The sequence below is a fragment of the Schistocerca cancellata genome, chromosome 7, assembly GCF_023864275.1.
Source record: "Schistocerca cancellata isolate TAMUIC-IGC-003103 chromosome 7, iqSchCanc2.1, whole genome shotgun sequence".
NCBI classification, from domain to species: Eukaryota; Metazoa; Arthropoda; class Insecta; order Orthoptera; family Acrididae; genus Schistocerca; species Schistocerca cancellata.
The window spans coordinates 324,319,438-324,345,870 of NC_064632.1; the positions used below are offsets into that span (position 1 = coordinate 324,319,438).

Consider the following 26,433-nt stretch of genomic DNA (forward strand, 5'->3'; position numbering starts at 1 on the left):
GTAAGTGATATAGAAAATGACTGACTCATTTCTGCTAGGAGGTGCTGGGGATGTTGATTAGGAGAAGTTTTGCACCAGAATCATTCACTCATACAGTTCTGGAGCAGTTGGATGGGCCAAAGAATACTACTTTTTCTGACAAGGACTGGATTTAGTACCTGACATTTTGTGGCGCAATAAGAGGTAGTCAAAGCCGTTGTGAAGTATGTGTTTAATGTTTCTAGATGTAGTTGGTTGATATGTGGAGTATGCTTCAAACTGTTTCATATCAAAGTCAATAACCTATGAAATTGTACAAGAACTGGGAACAATATTATTTTTTGTTGGAAATATCGCACTTTCTTTGTTATTGTGAAATTGTTTTCAGTCAAAAGATTATAAAAATCAGAATAGCTCTTCTATAATATGTATTTCTCTGTAAGGGTCATGAAAAACAAACTTGTCAGCGATCTTTAAAAATATCATTTTTTACCAGTTTTATAGACTTGAGCATTTATTAAGTGTTAATAGTAACTGATTCTACATGCAGATTAATACTGCTATAAAGCTACCAGAATTTGCTGCCTAATCATGTGCATTACTTTGCATTTATCCATAATAAGGCAACGTGCCATTTATACACCATACATTTTCTGAGATTCTCAACAATTATTCAAGGGTTCACCATCTCAATAATACACTCAGTTTTGCAGTTAACAGATCTTCAAATCATATACAGTACTTCTGAAGATAATTTGTTCAGTAATACATTTGAAATCAATTAACAGTGTGGTTGTTGTTGTTGTGTTCTTCAGTCCTGAGACTGGTTTGATGCAGCCCTCCATGCTATTCTATGCTGTGCAAGCTCCTTCATCTCCCAGTACCTACTGCAACCTACATCCTTCTGAATCTGCTTAGTGTATTCATCTCTTGGTCTCCCTTTACGATTTTTACCCTCCACGATGCCCTCCAATACTAAATTGGTGATCCCTTAATGCCTCAGAACATGTCCTACCAACCGATCCCTTCTTCTAGTCAAGTTGTGCCACAAACTTCTCTTCTCCCCAATCCTATTCAGTACTTCCTCATTAGTTATGTGACCTACCCATCTAATCTTCAGCATTCTTCTGTAGCAAAACATTTCGAAAGTTTCTATTCTCTTCTTGTCCAAACTATTTATCGTCCATGTTTCACTTCCATACATGGCTACACTCCATACAAATACTTTCAGAAACGACTTCCTGACACTTAAATTTATACTCGATGTTAACAAATTTCTCTTCTTCAGAAACGCTTTCCTTGCCATTGCCAGTCTACATTTTATATCCTCTCTACTTCAACCATCATCGGTTATTTTGCTCCCCAAATAGCAAAACTCCTTTACTACTTTAAGTGTCTAATTTCCTAATCTAATTTCCTCACCATCACCTGACTTAATTCGACTACATTCCATTATCCTCGTTTTGCTTTTGTTGATGTTCATCTTATAACTTCCTTTCAAGACACTGTCCATTCCGTTCAACTGATCTTAAAAGTCCTTAGCTGTCTCTGACAGAATTACAATGTCATCGGCAAACCTCAAAGTTTTTATTTCTTCTTCACGGATTTTAATACCTACTCCGAATTTTTCTTTTGTTTCCTATACTGCTTGCTCAATATACAGATCGAATAACATCGGGGATAGGCTACAACCCTGTCTCACTGCCTTCCCAACCACTGCTTCCCTTTCATGCCCCTCGACTCTTATAACTGCCATCTGGTTTCTGTACAAATTGTAAATAGACTTTTGCTCCCTGTATTTTACCCCTGCCACCTTTATAATTTGAAAGAGAGTATTCCAGTCAAGATTGTCAGAAGCTTTCTCTAAGTCTACAAATGCTAGAAACGTAGGTTTGCCTTTCCTTAATCTTTCTTCTAAGATAAGGCGTAAAGTCAGTATTGCCTCACGTGTTCCAACATTTCTACGGAATCCAAACTGATCTTCCCTGACGTCGACTTCTACCAGTTTTTCCATTCGTCTATAAAGAAGTCGTGTTAGTATTTTGCAGCTGTGACTTATTAAACTGATAGTTTGGTAATTTTCACATCTGTCAACACCTGCTTTCTTTGGGATTGGAATTATTATATTCTTCTTGAAGTCTGAGGGTATTTCGCCTGTCTCATACATCTTGCTCACCAGATGGTAGAGTTTTGTCAGGACTGGCTCTCCCAAGGCCGTCAGTAGTTCTAATGGAATGTTGTCTACTCCCGGGGCCTTGTTTCGACTCAGGTCTTTCAGTGCTCTATCAAACTCTTCACGCAGTATCATATCTCCCATTTCATCTTCATCTACATCCTCTTCCATTTCCATAACATTGCCCTCAAGAACATCGCCCCAGTATAGACCCTCTATATATTCCTTCCACCTTTCTGCTTTCCCTTCTTTGCTTAGAACTGGGTTTCCATCTGAGCTCTTGATATTCATACAAGTGGTTCTCTTTTCTCCAAAGGTCACTTTAATTTTCCTATAGGCAGTATCTATCTTACCCCTAGTGAGATAAGCCTCTACATCCTTACATTTGTCCTCTAGCCATCCCTGCTTAGCCATTTTGCACTTCCCCCCATGAACCATGGACCTTGCCATTGGTGGGGAGGCTTGCGTGCCTCAGCGATACAGATAGTCATACTGTAGGTGCAACCACAATGGAGGGGTATCTGTTGAGAGGCCAGACAAACATGTGGTTCCTGAAGAGGGGCAGCAGCCTTTTCAGTAGTTGCAGGGGCAACAGTCTGGATGACTGACTGATCTGACCTTGTAACACTAACCAAAACGTCCTTGCTGTGCTAGTACTGCGAACGGCTTAAAGCAAGGGGAAACTACAGCCGTAATTTTTCCCGAGGGCATGCAGCTTTACTGTATGGTTAAATGATGATGGTGTCCTCTTGGGTAAAATATTCCGGAGGTAAAATAGTCCCCCATTCGGATCTCCGGGCGGGGGCTACTCAAGAGGATGTCATTATCAGGAGAAAGTAAACTGGTATTCTACGGATCGGAGCGTGGAATGTCAGATCCCTTAATCGGGCAGGCAGGTTAGAAAATTTAAGAAGGGAAATGGATAGGTTAAAGTTAGATATAGTGGGAATTAGTGAAGTTTGGTGGCAGGAGGAACAAGACTTCTGGTCAGGTGACTACAGGGTTATAAACACAAAATCAAATACGGGTAGGTTTAATAATGAATAGGAAAATAGGAATGTGGGTAAGCTACTACAAACAGCATAGTGAACGCATTATTGTGGCCAAGATAGATGAGAAGCCCACACCTACCACAGTAGTACAAGTTTATATGCCGACCAGCTCTGCAGATGACGAAGAAATTGAAGAAATGTATGATGAAATAAAAGAAATTATTCTGGTAGTGAAGGAAGGCGAAAATTTAATAGTCATGGGTGACTGGAATTCGTCAGTAGGAAAAGGGAGAGAACGAAACGTAGTAGGTGAATATGGATTGGGGGAGAGAAATGAAAGAGGAAGCCGTCTGGTAGAATTTTGCACAGAGCACAACTTAATCATAGCTAACACTTGGTTCAAGAATCATAAAAGAAGGTTGTATACATGGAAGAACCCTGGAGATACTAAAAGGTATCAGATAGATTATATAATGGTAAGACAGAGATTTAGGAACCAGGTTTTAAGTTGTAAGACATTTCCAGGGGCAGATGTCGACTCTGACCACAATCTATTGGTTATTAACTGTAGATTAAAACTGAAGAAACTACAAAAAGGTGATAATTTAAGGAGATGGGACTTGGATAAATAATAAGCAGAGATTAAAAAATAAGCAGAGATTGTACAGAGTTTCAGGGAGAGAATAAGGGAACAATTGACAAGGAGGGTGGAAAGAAATACAGTATAAGAAGAATGGGTAGCTGTGAGGGATGAAGTAGTGAAGGCAGCAGACGATCAAGTAGGTAAAAAGACGAGGGCTAGTAGAAATCCTTGGGTAACAGAAGAAATATTGAATTTAATTGATGAAAGGAGAAAATATAAAAATGCAGTAAATGAAGCAGGCAAAAACGAATACAAACAGTGTGGTAAAACATCAAAAGGTGTGTGTACAATTTGCATATGTGCTAAATCTGTGAGATATTTGGTAAGTGCAAGCTGTGGTTCATGTAACTGTTGATTCATAAACACCTGTTTACATTAATTCCCAGAGTCTTCATTGTAAAAACTGACAGAAGTTCTTTCAGTGCTCGGGAGTGAATATGGCAATGATTAAGCAGGAGAGGTTTCTGTTACTGACTCTGGCTAATTCACAACTGCAGACACTGCTTCCAGCCTATTGAAGAGGCTGATGGGTGGCCTTTTGGCTTCTGCTACAAAAACAGCTGGATATGAACACAATCCTCCAGTCACACTGTGCTAGAAGTTATGTGCCAGACCAGGGTTCACTGTTGAATACACCAATGCCAAGAAGCTCATGACTTTACAAAATGTTTGTACATGCAAGACACAGCATTGTCAGTTAGCAATTAGGAAAGTTTGCAACAGCCTTATAAAACCAAAAAGGTTACACATTCCAGCTGTCCACAGACAATGATATCTTTTACAGAGTAGGCCCTTAATTAATGCAATCTACCAAGAGAGAAGGTTCACTTTTATTTAGGATTTACCTTTTAAAATTAAGTAAGTAATGATGTTGAGATTTTCTTTAAGTCTACTGCAGCTTCTGGCATTGAGTAAGTTTATGAAAGTGTGTGCCAAGCGCACGCCTACTACAATAGTACAAGTTTATATGCCAACTAGCTCTCCAGATGATGAAGAAATTGATGAAATGTTTGATGAGATAAAAGAAATTATTCAGGTAGTGAAGGGAGACGAAAATTTAATAGTCATGGGTGACTGGAATTCGAGAGTAGGAAAAGGGAGAGAAGGAAACATAGTAGGTGAATATGGATTGGGGCTAAGAAATGAAAGAGGAAGCCGTCTGGTAGAATTTTGCACAGACCATAATTTAATCATAGCTAACACTTGGTTCAAGAATCATGAAAGAAGGTTGTATACATGGAAGAACCCTGGAGATACTAAAAGGTATCAGATAGATTATATAATGGTAAGACAGAGATTTAGGAACCAGATTTTAAATTGTAAGAAATTTCCAGGGGCAGATGTGGACTCCAACCACAATCTATTGGTTATTAACTGTAGATTAAAACTGAAGAAACTACAAAAAGGTGGGAATTTAAGGAGATGGGACCTTGTTAAACTGACTAAACCAGAGGTTGTAGAGAGTTTCAGGGAGAGCATAAGGGAACAATTGACAGGAATGGGGGAAAGAAATACAGTAGAAGAAGAATGGGTAGATCTGAGGGATGAAGTAGTGAAGGCAGCAGACGATCAAGTAGGTAAAAAGACAAGGGCTGGTAGAAATCCTTGGGTAACAGAAGAAATATTGAATTTAATTGATGAAAGGAGAAAATATAAAAATGCAGTAAATGAAGCTGGCAAAAAGGAATACAAACGTCTCAAAAATGAGATCGACAGGAAGTGCAAAACTGCTAAGCAGGGATGGCTAGAGGACAAATGTAAGGATGTAGAGGCTTATCTCACTAGGGGTAAGATAGATACTGCCTATAGGAAAATTAAAGAGACCTTTGGACAAAAGAGAACCAGTTGTATGAATATCAAGAGCTCAGATGGAAACCCAGTTCTAAGCAAAGAAGGGAAAGCAGAAAGGTGGAAGGAATATATAGAGGGTCTATACAGGGGCGATGTTCTTGAGGACAATGTTATGGAAATGGAAGAGGATGTAGATGAAGATGAAATGGGAGATATGATACTGCGTGAAGAGTTTGATAGAGCACTGAAAGACCTGAGTCGAAACAAGGCCCCGGGAGTAGACAACATTCCATTAGAACTACTGACGGCCTTGGGAGAGCCAGTCCTGACAAAACTCTACCATCTGGTGAGCAAGATGTATGAGACAGGCGAAATACCCTCAGACTTCAAGAAGAATATAATAATTCCAATCCCAAAGAAAGCAGGTGTTGACAGATGTGAAAATTACCAAACTATCAGTTTAATAAGTCACAGCTGCAAAATACTAACACGACTTCTTTATAGACGAATGGAAAAACTGGTAGAAGTCGACGTCGGGGAAGATCAGTTTGGATTCCGTAGAAATGTTGGAACACGTGAGGCAATACTGACTTTACGCCTTATCTTAGAAGAAAGATTAAGGAAAGGCAAACCTACGTTTCTAGCATTTGTAGACTTAGAGAAAGCTTCTGACAATCTTGACTGGAATACTCTCTTTCAAATTATAAAGGTGGCAGGGGTAAAATACAGGGAGCAAAAGTCTATTTACAATTTGTACAGGAACCAGATGGCAGTTATAAGAGTCGAGGGGCATGAAAGGGAAGCAGTGGTTGGGAAGGGAGTGAGACAGGGTTGTAGCCTATCCCCGATGTTATTCGATCTGTATATTGAGCAAGCAGTATAGAAAACAAAAGAAAAATTCGGCGTAGGTATTAAAATCCGTGAAGAAGAAATAAAAACTTTGAGGTTCGCCGATGACATTGTAATTCTGTCAGAGACAGCTAAGGACTTTTAAAAGATCAGTTGAACGGAATGGACAGTGTCTTGAAAGGAAGTTATAAGATGAACATCAACAAAAGCAAAACGAGGATAATGGAATGTAGTCGAATTAAGTCGGGTGATGGTGAGGAAATTAGATTAGGAAATTAGACACTTAAAGTAGTAAAGGAGTTTTGCTATTTGGGGAGCAAAATAACTGATGATGGTCGAAGTAGAGAGGATATAAAATGTAGACTGGCAATGGCAAGGAAAACGTTTTTGAAGAAGAGGAATTTGTTAACTTGGAGTATAGATTTAAGTGCAGGAAGTCATGTCTGAAAGTATTTGTATGGAGTGTAGACATGTATGGAAGTGAAACATGGACGATAAATAGTTTGGACAGGAAGAGAATAGAAGCTTTCGAAATGTGGTGCTCCAGAAGAATGCTTAAGATTAGATGGGTAGATCACGTAACTAATGAGGAGGTATTGAATAGAATAGGGGAGAAGAGGAGTTTGTGGCACAACTTGACGAGAAGAAGGGACCGGTTGGTAGGTCATGTTCTGAGGCATCAAGGGATCACAAATTTAGCGTTGGAGGGCAGTGTGGAGGGTAAAAATCGTATAGGGAGACCAAGAGATGAATACATTAAGCAGATTCAGAAGGATGTAGGTTGCAGTAAGTACTGGGAGATGAAGAAGCTTGCACAGGATAGAGTAGCATGGAGAGCTGCATCAAAGCAGTCTCAGGACTGAAGACCACAACAACAACAACAACAGTGCCAAAGTAAGCATCGATACACCCTGCTGAAAGATTTCTGGTGTAGGTGGCAATTGTTAGTTCTAGATAACTCTACAAATATATGTGAACATTTGATCTGCTGTCAGTCTGCTACTCTGGTTTGACACTATATAAAATTTATTTCTACATATTCTTCATATTTATTGCAGTATGTAAAATAACTGAAAGGCGAGCACTCATCCATAGCCGATTGATCCGGAGAGCACAGAAATACGAAACAGAAAAGAGCATTAACACTTGCTTTCAAGCACTAGCTCTTTTTCTTGCAAAAGTAGACACACTCACACACACACAACCATACCAACACCCAAGCGCACACTTCTGTGGCTATGCCAAGACTTGAGTCTTGCCATGGCCATGGAAGAGTGTGTGTGTGTGTGTGAATGTGTGAATTTTTCAAGAAAAAGACCTAGTGCTCAAAAGATAGTTTGAATGCTGTTTCTTGTTTCATGTACTACTTCATCCAGGAATTGTCATTATTGTTCTTCATATTTATTGGTTTGACAATGGGATGCTGCAGCTTATGGCTCTGGTGTGCTAATGACGAGATCTTTGGCATAGTTCATGCAGCTGACCATTATAATGCCATATTCATCAAGCAGCAAGCTGTTCTATTTACTGTTTGCAGAGGTGGATTGCATAGTTTAGTATGGAAACGGTGCTCGTCAGCACACGAAGACAAAAATGTGTACCATTTGAGTGATTTAATATGTAAAGTCCAATGTGATCTATGTCCACGTGGTTTACCAGAAACAGACTAACAGTAAATTCCCAGAAAATAGTATCTATAAATGCCCACACAGAACAAAATAAAAGTGCTGCACAACCAATAATATGTATGGATAACTAAAACATTCATTAGTGCTGTAACCAAAATGGCATTTCTTAATTATCATATGTAAGAAAATACTAAACGGTGTTTTCATATGACGCCTTTGAATTACAAATTAGTTAAGAATTAGACATTAGTAATAATTCTTTGCAATAGCACAAACTCTGAAACAGTTAAAGCTGTTTATTTTGCTTATGGGCATTCATTACCAAGGGATGCTATCATTTTCTGCGGAAATGCACATCAGACCAAAACTGTTTTCAGGTAACAAAAGGCAGTTACAAGAATAATGAAATGTGCAAGCAACAGAAAACCATATAAATTTTTTTAAATATCTAAAATCATGAACCCATTCATGTATTTATGTATTGGAAGTAGCTATACATCAGAAAAGGCACAAGGAAGAAAAGGCTTTCTTACTCAAAACAAAACCAGGTCAAACAGTGACATACGTGTTAGTCATTACAGCACCACATTGTGCCGATAAATTGTATATCATGCAGGAACAGAAATGTACAACAGATTACCCAGAAATATAAATCTGTTTCTGAACTGCATTTTGTATCTTTAAGAAATATATGACATTCTGCATACTACAAAACTGCTTCTACTCAGTCTCTAAATATCTTATGCAATAAAACATGTAATTCATACTTTAACTGCAGAAAGAAGTTGTACAGTAACGGTATGTATCAATTTTGTAACTTTACATGGGTCCAACTTATTATAAAAAATGTAAGTGATATATGGTTGGCGAAGAGTTCTCGGGCTTCCAGCCGGGTGGCGGTGTCTTCAAACTGCGATATTTCGACGAGTGACATACTCGTCATCTTCTGGCGAAGTGCCGAGACTTTGCGGATGCCGGTCCCTTTATACCTGCGGTGTACCCCCCACCATCTGGCCGCGGGAAGCTGGATACAGAGGAGCCGGCGGGCGGGGTGGAGGGGTAAGCGTGTGCGCCGTTGGTGTCTCCGTCAGAGCATTCCGGTCGCGTCTCGTGAGCTGATCGGTTCTTGGTGCGTTCCTGGCGTATTGCGACTAATGCTGGATTCCAGGCTGCGCTCAGTTGATAACCTTCGTCCCTGTTCACAAGATTCTCGTGGACCCGTATTTCTATTGATTCTTTAATGACGCTGTCCCAATAGCTCCCGGCTCGGCACAGCACTGTGGTGTTCTCGAAATCAAAGGTGTGGTTTTCTTTGATGCTATGTTCCGCTATAGCAGATTTCTCTATCTGTCCAAGTCGGACATGCCTGGTGTGTTCCTCGCACCTTTTCAAGATGCAGCGCTGCGTTTGCCCAATGTACTGTGCACCACATTCGCAGGCAATGCTGTATATACCAGGTGTGTTGAGTTTGAGTGGGTCTTTAGCTGAGCCCAGCAGCTCTTTCGTCTTTGGCGGTGGTCGGAAGACATTATTTATGTTTTATTTTCTCAGTAGCCTCCCGATTTTGGCTGATATGGGCCCCAAATATGGAAGAAAGGCGAGTCTCTTATTAACGTCCTCTAACTCTCTTCTTCCTCTTCCTGAAATTTGTCAGCCTGTCTCCTCCTAAAGGCCCTACCAATCTGTGTTTCACTGTACTCGTTTTTCCGAAATACCTCTCTTAGGTGATGCAATTAATCTGAGAGGCTTTCTTTGTCACAGATGACGTGGGCGCTATGTACCAAGGTGTTCAGTACTGACTTGCGTTGCGCCGGATGGTGGCAGCTGGTTGCATGGAGGTACAGGTCTGTGTGCATCTTCTTTCTATGAACTGAATGGCCCAGCGTACCATCCGCTTTCTTCCTGATCAGTATGTCCAGGAATAGAATACAGCCATTCTCTTCTACTTCCATTGTGAAGGTGATATTCTCATGTATGTCGTTTAGGTGGTCCATAAACTCCTCCAGTGCGTGCCTGCCATGCTGCCAAATCACGAAAGTGTCGTCCACATAGCAGAAGAAGTGCCTGGGTTCATGGTGAGAAGTTTGTAGTGCCACCTCCTCAGAGTGTTCCATATAAAGATTCGCGATCCCTGGAGTTAGGGGAGATCCCATGGCCACTCCATCCACTTGTTCATAATGCTCTCCATTGCACTTGAAGTAGGTGGTCGTAAGTGCATATTCAAAGAGCTTCACTGTTTCAGGGTCGGAGTGCTAATTAAGGAGTGTCAAGGCGTCTTGTAGAGGTACTTTCGTGAACAAGGAGGTGACGTCGAAACTCAAGAGTAGGTCATCTCTCTGTATTCGGATGTCCTTCAGTATTCTTACGAAATCTGCGGAGTTTTTGACGTGATGACTGCAGTGTCCCACCAGTGGTTTTAATAGTGTCGCCAGGTATTTGGCCAGTCCATAACTGTGTGAGTTGATAGTGTCCAGAATCGGCTGTAGAGGCACCCCAACTTTGTGAATTTTGGGCAATCCATACAGACGCGGTGTCGTTGGCGCTCTGAGATACAGCCGTTTCTGCACTGCCTCTGGTAGATCTGGGTCCTTTAGTAGCGCCACGGTTTTCCTGGTCATCGTCAATGTAGGGTCCTTGTTGAGTTTTCTGTAGGCTGGATCTTGCAGCAGAGAGCAGATTTTCTGTTGGTAGTCGACTGTGTGAATCAGCACCATCGCATTTCCCTTGTCTGCTGGGAGGACCATGATGTCAGCATCATCCCTCAGTGCGCGGATAGCCTCTCGCTCCGTCGCAGTAATGTTGGCTTTTGGGAGTCGTGACTTGTCGATGATCCTGCAGGTCTCCCTCCGGATCTGCTCAGCTTCCTCCTTGGGTAGGCCCCGGATTGCTTCCTCTACGCTGATGATGATGACCCGTTTCGGTATGGTCCTTGGTACAGGTGCAAAGTTCAACCCTTTTGTGAGGACAGAAGTTGTGGCTGCATCTAGCACCTTATCTGTCAAATTTACAATAGCTCTTGTGCTATTTGTCACCTTCTGGGTCGACTGAGGTCCAGAGAGTCTGTCGAATTTGTCGATCTGTTGATCTTTGCACCTGTACCAAGGACCATACCGAAAGGGGACATCACCATCAGCGGAGAGGAAGCAATCTGGGGGCCTACCCAAGGAGGAAGCTGAGCAGATCCGAAGGGAGACCTGCATGATCATCGACAAGTCACGACTCCCAAAAGCCAACATTACTGCGCCGGAGCGAGAGGCTATGCGCGCACTGAGGGATGATACTGACATCATGGTCGTCCCAGCAGACAAGGGAAATGCGACGGTGCTGATTCGCACAGTTGACTACCAACAGAAAATCTGCTCTCTGCTGCAAGACCCAGCCTACAGGAAACTCAACAAGGACCCTACTTCGACGATGACCAGGAAAACCGTGGCGCTACTGAAGGACTCAGATCTACCAGAGGCAGTGCAGAAACGGCTGTATCTCAGAGTGCCAACGACACCATGCCTGTATGGATTGCCCAAAATTCACAAAGATGGGGTGCCTCTACAGCTGATTCTGGACACTATCAACTCGCACAGTTATGGACTGGCCAAATACCTGGCGACACTATTAAAACCACTGGTGGGACACTGCAGTCATCACGTCAAAAACTCCGCAGATTTTGTAAGAATACTGAAGGACATCCGAATACAGAGAGATGACCTACTCGTGAGCTTCGATGTCACCTCCTTGTTCTCGAAAGTACCTCTAAAAGACACCTTGGCACCCCTTAATCAGCAATTCGAGCCTGAAACAGTGAAGCTCTTTGAATATGCACTTACGACCACCTACTTCAAGTGCAATGGAGAGCATTATGAACAAGTGGATGGAGTGGCCTTGGGATCTCCCCTAACTTCAGGGATCACAAATCTTTATATGGAACACTCTGAGGAGGTGGCACTACAAACTGCTCACCGTAAACCCAGGCACTTCTTCCGCTATGTGGACGACACTCTCATGATTTGGCAGTATGGCAGGCAGGCACTGGAGGAGTTTATGGACCACCTAAACGGCATACATGAGAATATCATCTTCACGATGGAAGTAGAAGAGAATGGCTGTATTCCATTCCTGGACATACTGCTCAGGAAGAAAGCGGATGGCACGCTGGGCCATTCGGTATATAGAAAGAAGACGCACACAGACCTGTACCTCCATGCAACCAGCTGCCACCATCTGGCACCTTGGTACATAGGGCGCGTGTCATTTATGACAAAGAAAGCCTCTCGGATGAATTACACCACCTAAGAGAGGTATTTTGGAAAAACGAGTACAGTGAAACACAGATTGGTAGGGCCTTTAAGAGGAGACAGGCCGACAAATTTCAGGAAGAGGAAGAAGAGAGTTAGAGGACGTTAACAAGAGACTCGCCTTTCTTCCATATTTGGGGCCCATATCAGCCAAAATCGGGAGGCTACTGAGAAAATAAAACATAAATAATGTCTTCCGACCACCGCCAAAGATGAAAGAGCTGCTGGGCTCAGCTAAAGACCCACTCAAACTCAACACACCTGGTGTATACAGCATTGCCTGCGAATGTGGTGCACAGTACATTCGGCAAACGCAACGCTGCATCTCGAAAAGGTGCGAGGAACACACCAGGCCTGTCCGACTTGGACAGATAGAGAAATCTGCTATAGTGGAACATAGCATCAAAGAAAACCACACCTTTGATTTCGAGAACACCACGGTGCTGTGCCGAGCCGGGAGCTATTGGGACAGCGTCATGAAAGAATTAATAGAAATACGGGTCCACGAGAATCTTGTGAACAGGGACGAAGGTTATCAACTGAGCACGGCCTGGAATCCAGCATTAGCCGCAATACGCTAGGAACGCACCAAGAACCATCCAGCTCACGAGACGTGACCGGAATGCTCTGACGGAGACACCAACGGTGCACCCACTTCCCCCTCCACCCCGCCCGCCGGCTCCTCTGTATCCAGCCTCCCGCGGCCAGATGGTGGGGGGCACGCTGCAGGTATAAAGGGACTGGCATCCGCAAAGTCTCGGCACTTCGCCAGAAGATGACGAGTATGTCACTCGTCGAAACGTCGCAGTTTGAAGACACCGCCACCCGGCTGGAAGCCTGAGAACTCTTCGCCAGCTGTATACGCCGGGAAAGCATTCATTCAAATTAAGTGATATATATTTGCAAGTTGTAAAAAGGTTTTCTGTCCAATATTTTGTGTATGAAATATGTAAAAATGAGATTGGACTATAGGCCACTGTTGTAGGCTTCTGTACATTAACTTTAAACATCATACAGTTCTCCATGGATATCTTCACACTTACAACTATTTTCAGGATGTTGATAATTGTATGCTCTTTGGTATTGCTTATTGGTGTCTGTTGTTGAGAGTCAGCAACGCAATACTATATCATCTGTAATGAAATTTTGAACTCCAAGGCACATAATGTGATAAGTACAGACAGATATTACATTATCAAATACTTAGATGACTAATACAGAGAATGTAATACACTTGTATTTTGCAGAGTAGAAGTTTAGAGCTTACTTCAGTATCATCATGAGAAACAGTCTCCAAGCACTGTCCAGATCTTCCTTGCATGTTAACCTCTCTGTTCTCCTCTATCCCCAGTCATTGCTCCACCATCACCCTGTTCCAGCCTTTTCTTTCCTGTAGATGCTCTCATCCACTCCTTTCAGTCAACTGCTCTTTACCATGGAGCACCTATTCACGCATCTTATCTAACATTCTATTACATGTCATTATCCTTTCATGTGTGTACAACCTAAGCCTTGCCGAGGGTACTTTGTTTACCATTTCCTTGATCTTTTCCATTCTAATTCTGTCCATCCTTCTTACTCCCAATCTATTTCTGTGAAATTTTTTGGTTAAATTGCTTTTCGTTTGTTTAGGATTCAGAAGCATAGGCCTGGACAGGCACATAGTGTGACCATTATGTTATTCCCTTAGTTATTTGTGAGACATCTTTATTCCAGACCCAGCTCGTGACACTTCGGAAGTGCTATGCTTGCCACTCTGTCTTGTTGATTTCCTCAACAGTTCTTCCATTTGTTTCCACAACATTTGGAAAGGAATTTTAAGCTATCAACGTTTTTCAGTCGTTCCTCTGCCACAAGAGTCATTGTGTAGTCCTCTCCCATTTCATGATAATGGCCATGTACTCACTTTTCCTCACACTAAACTTCATACCATGTATCATGTTCTGAATACCAACCAACACCATTCCAAGTTTCATGCCAGAAGTACTTCCATCAATAACTACAACATTACAAGACTATGTGAAGGTAAGATCTCCCCAAGTTATTGCTGGCTAACTAGTTAATTTATAGTATACAGCAGAATAAAAATAAAAAATGGGTCTGTCTTTTGTATTATTTGATAAACATTAGTGAAAAAAGGAGCAAATTATTAGCAGTGCTGGTGTGTTAAAAGCAAATAAATGCAGAAATGTGCATGTGTATTTTGCAGTTGTAACTCCACACAACTATGCCAGTCATACAACAGATGATTAAACAAAATACACCCATAAAAAAGTTTTGCATCCCATCGGTTCTGAGAGTTTCGGAACCTGTACTGAAACCTGGAATATAGATCAACATAAACATCATTTCCGCCCTCTTTATTTTTCGTGAAAACCACACATTGCATGTTGTATCACCATACAGTAAGACCTTCAGAGGTGGTTGTCCAGATTACTGTACACACCGGTACCTCTGATACCCAGTACCATGTCCTCTTGCATTGATGTGTGCCTGTATTCGTATTGGCATACTGTCCACAAGTTCATCAAGGCACTGTTGGTCCAGGTTGTCCCTCTCCACAACAGCGATTCGGCATGGATCCCTAAGAATGGTTGGTGGATCATGTCGTCCATAAACAGCCCTTTTCAGTCTATCCCAAGCATGTTCGGTACGGTTCATGTTTACAGAACATGCTGGCCACTCTAGTTGAGCGATATCATTATCCTGAAGGATGTCATTCACAAGGTGTACACGATGGGGGCACGATTTGTTGTCCATGAAGACGAATGCCTCGCCAATATGCTGCCGATATGATTGCAGTATCGGTCGGAGGATGACATTCATGTATCATACAGCCATTACAGCACCGTCCATGACCACCAATGGCGTACGTTGGCCCCACATAATGCCACCCCAAAACAGCAGGGGACCTCCACCTTGCTGCACTCACTGGACTGTGTGTCTTAAGTCATTCAGCCTGACTGAGTTGTCTCCAAACACGTCTCCAATGATTGTCTGGTTGAAGTCATATGTGGCACTCATCAGTGAAGAGAACATGATGCCAATCCTGAGCAGTCTATTCAGCATGTTGTTGGGCCCATCTGCACCGCTCTGCATGGTGTCATGGTTGCAAAGATGGATCTCACCATGGATGTAGGGAGTGAAGTTGCGCATCATGCAGCCTATTGTGAACAGTTTTGATTTGTAAAACGATGTCCTGTGGCTGTACGAAAATCATTATTCAACATGGTGGTTGCTGTTAGGGTTCCTCTGAGCCATAATCGGTAGGATACAGTATCCACAGTCAACATCTGTCTTCAGGAGTTCTGGGAACCAGGGTGGTGCAAAACTTTTTTTGACGTGTGTATGTGAATTTTTGTTTAGTTTAATTTATTATTGAATATTGGACATAGAACAAATATGGTTTGTCAGGCAATGATATTATACAACAATTTGAGTGTTTCATTTGTCAGCATTGATTGAATATAGTTCTGGCACGTAAGCCTATTTTTCAAAGGAAAGTCCTTCAACTGAGCTGCGACATATATCTCATAGAACTGAGGTCTATTTGAAGTTGGCAGGTGACTCGCAGATATTTTCTGTAACTTCTCAATGACACTCTTGACTTTTGTTAACTTGCTTACATGTCATATATATATATTTTTTAATTTGGTGTTGGGAGATTAGGCACAAGTGGGGGTTGTGATGAGGCCATGACTTTATGTACAAAGTCAATAGCTTAAATGATCAGATGTACCAATTTTGTCATCTGTCCCATCATCTTTAGTTCTGGTAGCTGGTGTAACCTGAAACTAAAAGACTACCAATAATTAACTCGATGTTTGTGTTGTTGTGTTTGTGCACATGTGCAAATTTTAGTTTGTAACTAATATTTCTCTTCTAGGTTCCACAAACATAGGAGGGCTGGGTGGAAATACAAAAAAAGTTTCAAACAAATTGGAATATTCTTTTATGCGATGGTGCTATTGGTGGTGAACATGTGGTCATAAAACCATATGGGATTGCTCTGAGTTTTACCACTATAAAGGAGGTTACAGCATTGTACTTTTGGCATTGATAGGTGCCGATTGTAAGTTTCCCATACACAGATAGGGGAACCAATATGGGAGCCACTGATGCATGTGTGTTCTGGTTGTCCTTACATAAGTCAGCTTAGGCAATGCCTTTAATGTGACAAAGATGCCTCACTGAATTTGAATGAGGTCTTGTGTAGTGCTACAGAAGCTGGATGTTCCTTCCACGATACTGCAGAAAGACTAGGTGGGGAGGTAGCAACTGTACATGATTGCTGGCAGCAGTAATCACGAGAATGTATGTTCACAAGAAGACTGGGCTCTGGATGGCTACATGACACTACTGAGAGGGAACACAATCATGTTCGGTGTATGGCACTGGCACATCGTAATGCATCTAAAGAAGCAATTTAAGCAGCATTTGGCACCACAGTGACACAACGAACTGTTGCAAAGTGTTTACTTCAAGGACAGCTGTGAACCAGACGCCGTGTAGCATGCATTGCATTGACTCCAAAGCATTGCCATTTGTGACTTCAGCGATGTCAAGTGAAAGCTCATTGGAGGAGGTCATTGATGGAGGTCTTTCGTGTTTTCTGATGAAAGCTGGTTCTACCTCCGTGCCAGAGACGGTCGTAAGTTGGTTCGGAAGAAGTCAGTGAGGGCCTGCAATTGACCTGTCTGCATCGTAGACACACTGGACCCACCTGGAATTATGGTCTGGGATGTGATTTCGTATGACACCAGGTGCACTCTCATGGTTATCCCAAGTGTCCTGTGTGCAAGTTTGTCCATCAATCTGATGATTTAATCTGTTATACTGCCATTCATGAACAGTGTTCCAGGTGGCGTTTTCCTACAGGATAATTCTCAGCCACATACTGCTATTGTGACCCAACTTGCTCTACAGAGCGCCAACATGTTATCTTGGCCTGCTCGATCACCTTTCATCCAAAAATAACATTAACTGCGCTTGTACTGATCGATGAAGTGCAACAGGCATCGAACTCCATCCCATAAACTGACATCTGGCACCTGTATAACACATTGCATGCATATTTGCCTACTTGCATTCACTATTCTGGCAGTTGCAGTGGGCATTGATGTACCAGCATTTCACATTTTTAATGGCTTATCATGCACTTACATTAAAATATGATCTTGCAGTGTTAAATATGTTATCCAGACAAATGTGTTCCTGAAATTTCGTTACTCTACATTAATTATTTTGTGGAGCTGTGATTTTTTTCTGTCAGTGAATTAGCTGATTTCCCTGGTCTCACAGTTTTGATTTGACATACACCACCATTAAAAACTAAATTTACCAAATTCAGTGTTTACCTCCTCATGATGACTACATCTCTCAAGAAAGTATTGGCTGCAGTGAACCATGGTAGCTTTGGTATGTAGATGTCAGTGCGTGCTCCACTTGTCTTCAGTGAACTCACTTTCAGGAGTTCACCACTGTACATGACCTTTATACGGGCTCTCAAAAAAACATGTTGGGAATGGTGACCCCTAGTCCCACTAAGTCACTCTTTGACTTCATAAAAGAGCTCTCCCTCTTTATCTCGGTGGCATAATCACAATGATTCATGTTACATAATAGTTGATAGTTTATCTAAGTTTCTAAAAATATACCTTATTGTCTGCACTCCATTTTACACTAGCAGCTAGTTTTGACTGCACTCCTTCAGACATTGAAGACATTTTACAAAATAAGTATAATACACATGATAGTAGTTAGACTCTCGGCAGTGTGTACCACTCAACTAGTGGCCATTATCTTTTAAGACACAACCAGTATGTCTGCCACAAAATCATGTGACAATGTTAGTAGCCTTTTGACATCCACTAAACTAAAAGCTGCTTGAGTTTGGTGGCTGTCTGTAGCCTACTAGATGGTGAGGCTGAAGTACCTCTGCATACGGGGAAGAGGAGGGATAGTTAGTAATAGCTGGTACCGGCTAGTACTACTGGCCACCATCTATGTTTTTCTCTCTTGTATTTGAGTTCCCCTTCTTTCATCTATCATGATCCTGAGACTCGTCAATAGTAATCAGGGGTCACTATCTAAGGACTCTTAAGGCATTTATGACAGTGACATCCCTCGTCCCTTCCCTGCTGAAAATGATATAAACCATAGCAGGCTTCCTTTCCCAGTAACAGTCAAAGCACATTACCTTATGACTTTCTAGTTCTTGTACCAGTAAGTGCCAATATTTTTTGAGGTTCATGTGGCCTCTACAGCTGTCATAGCAGTGATAGGGAACATGGGGTCTCCACTGCACTTCACAATCTCAAGCATTTCCCTACTTCATGCTGTTGCCTGTCTTCCATCAAAGTAGAGTTGGGGTTGGACTTGTGGGACCTTTGCTTTTTAAGAATTTATGCTTTTTAAGAATTTATTAATCTGCATGGTCTTTGATTCATGCGAATTTATATAATTGTGCTTCTCCTTTTGTACGTAGATGGCTTTAGCAAACAGAGAATTTGTAGGGACAGAGTTGATGTCATTCATTTTAAGTTCTTTAACAAAATTGTACATGATTACCTGTAGTTAATATATTTTCGTTCATTGTCATCAGCAGTAATTTGACATCCATTCTTGGAAAAAAAAATCTATAGATTATTTGATTTATTACTGTTTTCAGGAATACACATGTTGCTCCTGCATGTTTTCTAATGCCATTTACCTACTCTCCATTAGCTCATGATCTGTCTTTTTTTATCTTGTTTAATCCAGAAAAGAATTTCCTTTTTCTGCCTATCAACTGTTACCCTCTGTATATGTCCCAGACCACCCTGCCCCCTCCACCCCCCCCCCCCCCCCCCATTTTCATTTTCATTTGCGTTCAAAGTTATTCTTGTTTCACAACTGTACTTCAGAACTGGTAGTACACACTGACTGTAAACTTTCCTCTTCAGATATATGAAATGCTCGATTTTTAAAACCTGTTTAAGTTTACTAAGAGTGCTACAAGTTGTTTTTAGTTGTTTTTTATTGCATTTTCTGTCCGTCCAGTCACTATTTTCAACTACCATAATCATAAAACTTGTCGGTTGTTCTGACTTCACTGTTAATTTTCACTGTTTTCATTTTAGTATGTTTATTATACACTCCTGGAAATTGAAATAAGATCACCGTGAATTCATTGTCCCAGGAAGGGGAAACTTTATTGACACATTCCTGGGGTCAGATACATCACATGATCACACTGACAGAACCACAGGCACATAGATACAGGCAACAGAGCATGCACAATGTCGGCACTAGTACAGTGTATATCCACCTTTCGCAGCAATGCAGGCTGCTATTCTCCCATGGAGACGATCGTAGAGATGCTGGATGTAGTCCTGTGGAACGGCTTGCCATGCCATTTCCACCTGGCGCCTCAGTTGGACCAGCGTTCGTGCTGGACGTGCAGACCGCGTGAGACGACGCTTCATCCAGTCCCAAACATGCTCAATGGGGGACAGATCCGGAGATCTTGCTGGCCAGGGTAGTTGACTTACACCTTCTAGAGCACGTTGGGTGGCACGGGATACATGCGGACGTGCATTGTCCTGTTGGAACAGCAAGTTCCCTTGCCGGTCTAGGAATGGTAGAACGATGGGTTCGATGACGGTTTGGATGTACCGTGCACTATTCAGTATCCCCTCGACGATCACCAGTGGTGTACGGCCAGTGTAGGAGATCGCTCCCCACACCATGATGCCGGGTGTTGGCCCTGTGTGCCTCGGTCGTATGCAGTCCTGATTGTGGCGCTCGCCTGCACGGCGCCAAACACGCATACGACCATCATTGGCACCAAGGCAGAAGCGACTCTCATCGCTGAAGACGACACGTCTCCATTCGTCCCTCCATTCACGCCTGTCGCGACACCACTGGAGGCGGGCTGCACGATGTTGGGGCGTGAGCGGAAGACGGCCTAACGGTGTGCGGGACCGTAGCCCAGCTTCATGGAGACGGTTGCGAATGGTCCTCGCCGATACCCCAGGAGCAACAGTGTCCCTAATTTGCTGGGAAGTGGCGGTGCGGTCCCCTACGGCACTGCGTAGGATCCTACGGTCTTGGCATGCATCCGTGCGTCGCTGTGGTCCGGTCCCAGGTCGACGGGCACGTGCACCTTCCGCCAACCACTGGCGACAACATCGATGTACTGTGGAGACCTCACGCCCCACGTGTTGAGCAATTCGGCGGTACGTCCACCCAGCCTCCCGCATGCCCACTATACGCCCTCGCTCAAAGTCCGTCAACTGCACATACGGTTCACGTCCACGCTGTCGCGGCATGCTACCAGTGTTAAAGACTGCGATGGAGCTCCGTATGCCACGGCAAACTGGCTGACACTGACGGCGGCGGTGCACAAATGCTGCGCAGCTAGCGCCATTCGACGGCCAACACCGCGGTTCCTGGTGTGTCCGCTGTGCCGTGCGTGTGATCATTGCTTGTACAGCCCTCTCGCAGTGTCCGGAGCAAGTATGGTGGGTCTGACACACCGGTGTCAATGTGTTCTTTTTTCCATTTCCAGGAGTGTATATGATTTTCATCTTATTATAATTCAGAGTTAATCAAAAATAATCATCCAATTTGGCATGTCTATATTTCTGAAACCAATAAACATATACATGGAATTTAGTTTTTTGATGAACGGGAAACTTGAAAAATATTTTTTTCACACCTTTTCATACATGTTCAATACTGCCCCCTTGAGATGCATGGCATATGTCAATGTGGTGTTCAAATTGTTCCCACACTGAAGCGAGCATGTCTTGAGCTACAGCTTCCACAGCTGTTGTTACGTGACTTCATTCATTGTTGGTGGTAATGGAGGTGCATAAACAGAGTCTTTTATAAATCCCCACAAGAAATAAATCACATACAGTCAGGTCCGTTGACCTTAGAGGCCAGTAACGTAAGGCTAAATCATTTGGTGCAGCTCAACCGGTCAATCGTTCAGTATTCCTTTGATTTAAAAATTCTCACACTTCCAGATGCCAGTATGGCAGTGCCCCATCCTGTTGCTAAATGAAGTTGTTTGAATCAGTTTCCAACTGTGGGAAAAGAAAGTCTTTAAGCATATCGAGATTTGTGCTACCTGTAACAGTGTTCTTGGCAAAGCAAAATGGACCATACTTCTTTTCTGGTGAAACTGCACAAAACACATTAAATTTTGGAGAGTCCCTCTCATGTTGTACAACTTCATGTGGTTGTTCCATACCACATATTGCCACACTGTGATGGCTCACCTTTCAATTTAAATGGAATGTTGCCTTGTCACTAAACACTAAGCATGGAAGAAAACTCATCCTCCATCTTGCCAAGAAAGAAATTACGGAACTCCACACATTGTTGTTGGTTACCTTCATGAGAACTTGCAGTAGCTGAATTTTGTATGGTTTCATGTTTAAACATTGAGGCAATACACGCCAGATGGACATCAGAGGCATGTTGAGCTGTCGAGCTGCACGGTGAACGGATTTCTGCAGACTCCTTGTGAAACTATTGCGGATGCATTCAATGTCTGTGTCAGACACTCGAGGATGGCTATTTGCATTTACGCAAACAACCTGTTTCATGCAGTTGTTGATACCATCATCCAATGCTCTGTGTTGTAGGAGAATCCACACCATACCTAGTACTAAAGTCATGCTGAACAGTTATTACTGCCCCACATTGCGCAAAATGTAGACAGCAAAATGCTTTCTGTTGTCCTGACACCATTTTTAGTAGAACCAAAGTGGGCGCACACTGCTGCTACCTAACAGGAACCATGTAAAATTTGAGAATTTACTCTTTACAACACTATGTTGTTCACGCAAATATCTCAAATAACTTAATAGTTATGATTTTTTAAAAAATTGGATGATTCTTTTTGATAAACCGTGTACATATTTTTAGGCCCATTTTCCAGCACCTGTATGAAGTTCTTCAATTGATTGTTAAAATTTACACAAGAAGCAAACAGTACAGCTTCATCTGAAAATAGGAAATACCCTCTGTTGTGCACTTCTCATTAGTTTTCAGGGCGTAGAGTAGATGCAGATGTAAAAAAACAAAACGTGGCTTATATGTGATCCAGTAACAAACACTATTTCTTTGTTTTCCTTACTAAAGGACCTGAAAACTCCCCGTAGAACTACTAATAATTGTTTTGATGATATGGAATGTGCTTGTGTGACTCCTCTTTCAACTCTGAATTTCTCGGTATTTTGGCAAAGTCTAAAGGAAGCCATAGCATTAATTTAGTATACTTCAATACAGTATCAAAAGTTGCCTCGGTGACCTGTTTCTTGAAAGCTGTTGTTACAGACTTAGCTGAAATAGACTCCAAAGCATTCTTAAATCTATGAACCCAGACAAAATGGTAATTCATACTCTTTACTCCATTCTACAATGTTGTTCACAACTTATAAATGGTGCATTGTGCTGCATCCACTTGTAAAGCTTGCATGTTCCTTAGCTTTATTGAAATTCAAAAATCTGATGATGAGTTCAGTGAGATGAAGCTGATAGGTCTACGATTTTTGTATCTTGAAAAATATAATAATTGCAGCATTTTTCAGAAATTATTCCTTCATACTTCAAATTGGATGTATACCTAATCTGCCATTACATCATCTATTGTTATCGCAAAATGGACATCTATGTTCTTCATCTCTCTAGATATGATGATAATAAAAAAAAAAGCCAAACTCCGTCCAAACAGACCAGTGGTATCGACTGGCCGCTATATCATCCTCAGCCCACAGGAGTTACGGGATGTGGATGTGGAGGGGCGTGTGGTGAGCACACGGATCTCCTGGCAATATGCCAGTTTACCAGACCGGAGCCACTACTTTTCAATCAAGTAGTTCCTCAATTTGCCTCGCAAGAGATCTGAGTGCAACCTGCTTGCCAACAGTGCTTGGCAGATCGGATCGTCGCCCATCTAAGAACTAGCCCAGCTCGACATTGCTTAATGTTGGTGATCTGACGGGAACTGGTGTTACCACTGCAACAAGGCCTTTGGCTCTGTTGACAACAGGATGGTAGAATTCTCCAGTGTTTAGTCAGTGTTGGTGGTGTATTCTGGTTTTCCATCAATGTTACTGGCCTTGGCCTTCCTGTATTTGTTCTGCTGTCTTTATATACATATAGTTGTGATTTGTGGCTGTTCATAGCAGTTAGTGACACATTTACCTAGAGCTTCATGATTGAACTGAGTGCCAGACTATTGACTAGAACTTGTGTTGTTGGTGATGATGGGATAAGTGTGTCTTTAATGGTAGACGGTCACCCAGAGTAGTTGTTGCACGAACGTATTGGAGAACTTCATAATAATGTAGTCCCATCTAAAGTTACCTTAAGGCTTCATTCTTGTAAAATGACAAATTTTAAGGGCTCAGTTTTTCTTTGATCATTACTCTCTCAATACCGGTTCCTGTCAACTGGGTGTATGCTCCAGTCTTCAGCACAACAGCCATTGAATCTGGGAACATAGTGTTCTTCATCTGGTGATGATAAACTTTCAATATTACAGACAAAATGCCCTAGAATAATGTGTTCTCAGGATATTTTGGTCATCGATGGTGGTGTTGACATCTTGGTAACTTGTCCATGAAGGAATTTCATCTGTGATGACCTTAGCTCCATAGAGGGTCTCTTCATTTAGTTTACCAGATTTGGTGACTGATTGGTTGAAATGCCTTTGTGACGACAGCAAACGACTGTGATGCGTTGGAAGCAATCTTGTCCAGGGTATGGCAATGGCTTATGCCCAGCAACTTATGTCTGGTAATCTACAATTGCCTCATGTCCTTAAAATTGCCCTTTTGTTTGCTGCCTTGCACTGTAAGAGTTGCTGCTTTCTTTACACTAGTGTGTTTCATGTACAGTGTGTTCACAGTGGAAACATATCAGCATGCTGTCCTCTGTTCTCCACATGTCTGCCTTATGTGCAGCTTTCAAGTTGCATTGGAACCAACTGTGTCTGTGTCAGTGAGAACCTTGGATTTTGTCTAATGGTTGTGGAACAAATCAATTCATCATGTTGATCTGTGTTCTAATGATCAGTGCCAATGAACAATGGGCCTCTTTTTGAATTTAAGAGTGCTACTTCATTGTGGCTTGATTCAACATTATTTGCTTCAACTTCCTGCTATATGTGTTTGACATTAACAGAAGTCGTAAATCCTCCTTTCTCTTCTCTTACTATTTGCTGTATTGGCGATGCAAGATCAAGACTATCTTTCACGACTGCCATTGTGTGACTCTAGAAGTCTGTCAAACATCTTTTGACATAATTTTGCTGGCTGTGTTGCCTCCTTGGGTGCTGGCACCAGTTGATGAAATCCTCTGTTGCGGTGGCATCCTTCAAAACAAGTGCTTGATGGTGACCCTGTGCCACCCTTTATTAGGTGTGAAAATTTGTCAGCTTCCATCAAATTCAGGTTCACTGTTTGACACAGTCCTAAAACGTTTTATGTGTGTGACTGTGTCTTCTCCTCACGATGTGGGGATCTGTTCTTCTGTGTCCTTTGGCTAAATGACTTATTGATTTCCTCCTGAAGTTTGTCTGTTTTTGAACCATTGCTGGGCTATACTGCCCAAGTAGAAGTAGATGCTAGTAATATACATTAAATTATTATAAATTTTATACTTAATGACACAACCAATCATTTTAGCCATTTAGTAGGATCCTGACTAGCCTCTCTCAAAAACATGGCTGAATGCCTGATGTGCTCATATATCCATTCACACAATGACAGTGCTGACCTTCAGAGGATTATACCATTTGTATTTGGATTATGTTGTGTAGAATTCGGAATCAAATATCATTTACAAGAGCAATCACATCAGTAAGAACCAACAATCCACACATCATCTGGAGGACCACAGACTGGATCTAGATCCAGGTAGCTATTGTAAATTCTGAGGGAGGGGGAACAATCCTGTATGTGATATGTCATCCACTGTGGGGGTATAGTTATAGTCACTGATGAGTGAAGGTTGTGTTACCAGTTCAATCCCCACCTCCTGGGATTATTTATCATTTTAAATTTGTAATTTCTCGAAGGTTATGGGACCTAATTTTTAATGGAATGTTATTATTTACTATGTATCTATAAATGAGAACTTTCTCCATAGAGGCAGTTGTTTAACCCCACATAGACCATCATTTGTGCTAAGTAAATATGATTGCAGTGTGAAGTGTTAGTTCTTGATGAAATCCTATGTTTGTCAGTGGTTTTTGATTCCAGATTTTATGTGACAGTAAAATTACCAAATAAGCAGCAACCAATCGCAAAATCATGTTTTCTTTATTTACTTTTGCAAATCAATTTCAACTGATTAACAGCCATCATCGGTGCTTTCAACGAATATGTGCCCTGAGTAGTAACGCTGTCTTAAGCAGAGGTCAAACATAAAGTCATGTGACAGTATCTGTTTCTGAGTCTGTGGCAGATGTTCCTTTTAGCTTTATATGTATTTTTCTCCACCTCCTTGTGGGTCCATGATACTCTGAAATCCTAAAGTTTTTTTTAGGTTCATTACATCCTGTACAATTTCATTTATTGTTTGGTAAAATATAACCAATTTGTTTTAGTTCTGTTTGACTCTTACCAAGTCCATTCACTGTTTGTTTTATATTAAAAGAATTCCCTAAGGACAGTCATCTTATTCATCTCAGTGACAAAGTCTGCTATTCTACAAATTCTCTGTTATTTTAGCATCTGTTAACTGTGTGTAAATAAATTATATACATGTAAGTGTCTGCTACTGAATATTTATTTTAACATTCATAGTTCTTTTGTTTTCTATTTTCTGTATCACAATCAGCCAGTTTGGGCCATATGGACAATGTCAGGTACTGGTATACTCAAAAACATGTTGAAAAATACAGACAAAAAACAAGATAAATTTGGCACAGAAATGATAAGGATTCAGGAATTCACATTACCGTCATGATGGGTGTATTCAATTGTGATATTTATTTTTAACTAGGAACACTCAGTTAATTAAAGCTGTTGTAATACAACACAGTTAGTAGGAGAAAACTGTAATTTAAATCATTTATCAAACT

General features: G+C 41.8%; 1 protein-coding gene across 1 annotated transcript in view; it reads left to right on the forward strand.

The window, feature by feature from the left end:
- LOC126092749 (cilia- and flagella-associated protein 44) overlaps positions 1–26,433 on the forward strand; it is a 668,515-nt gene that overhangs the window by 76,594 nt on the left and 565,488 nt on the right. The window lies entirely within an intron of this gene.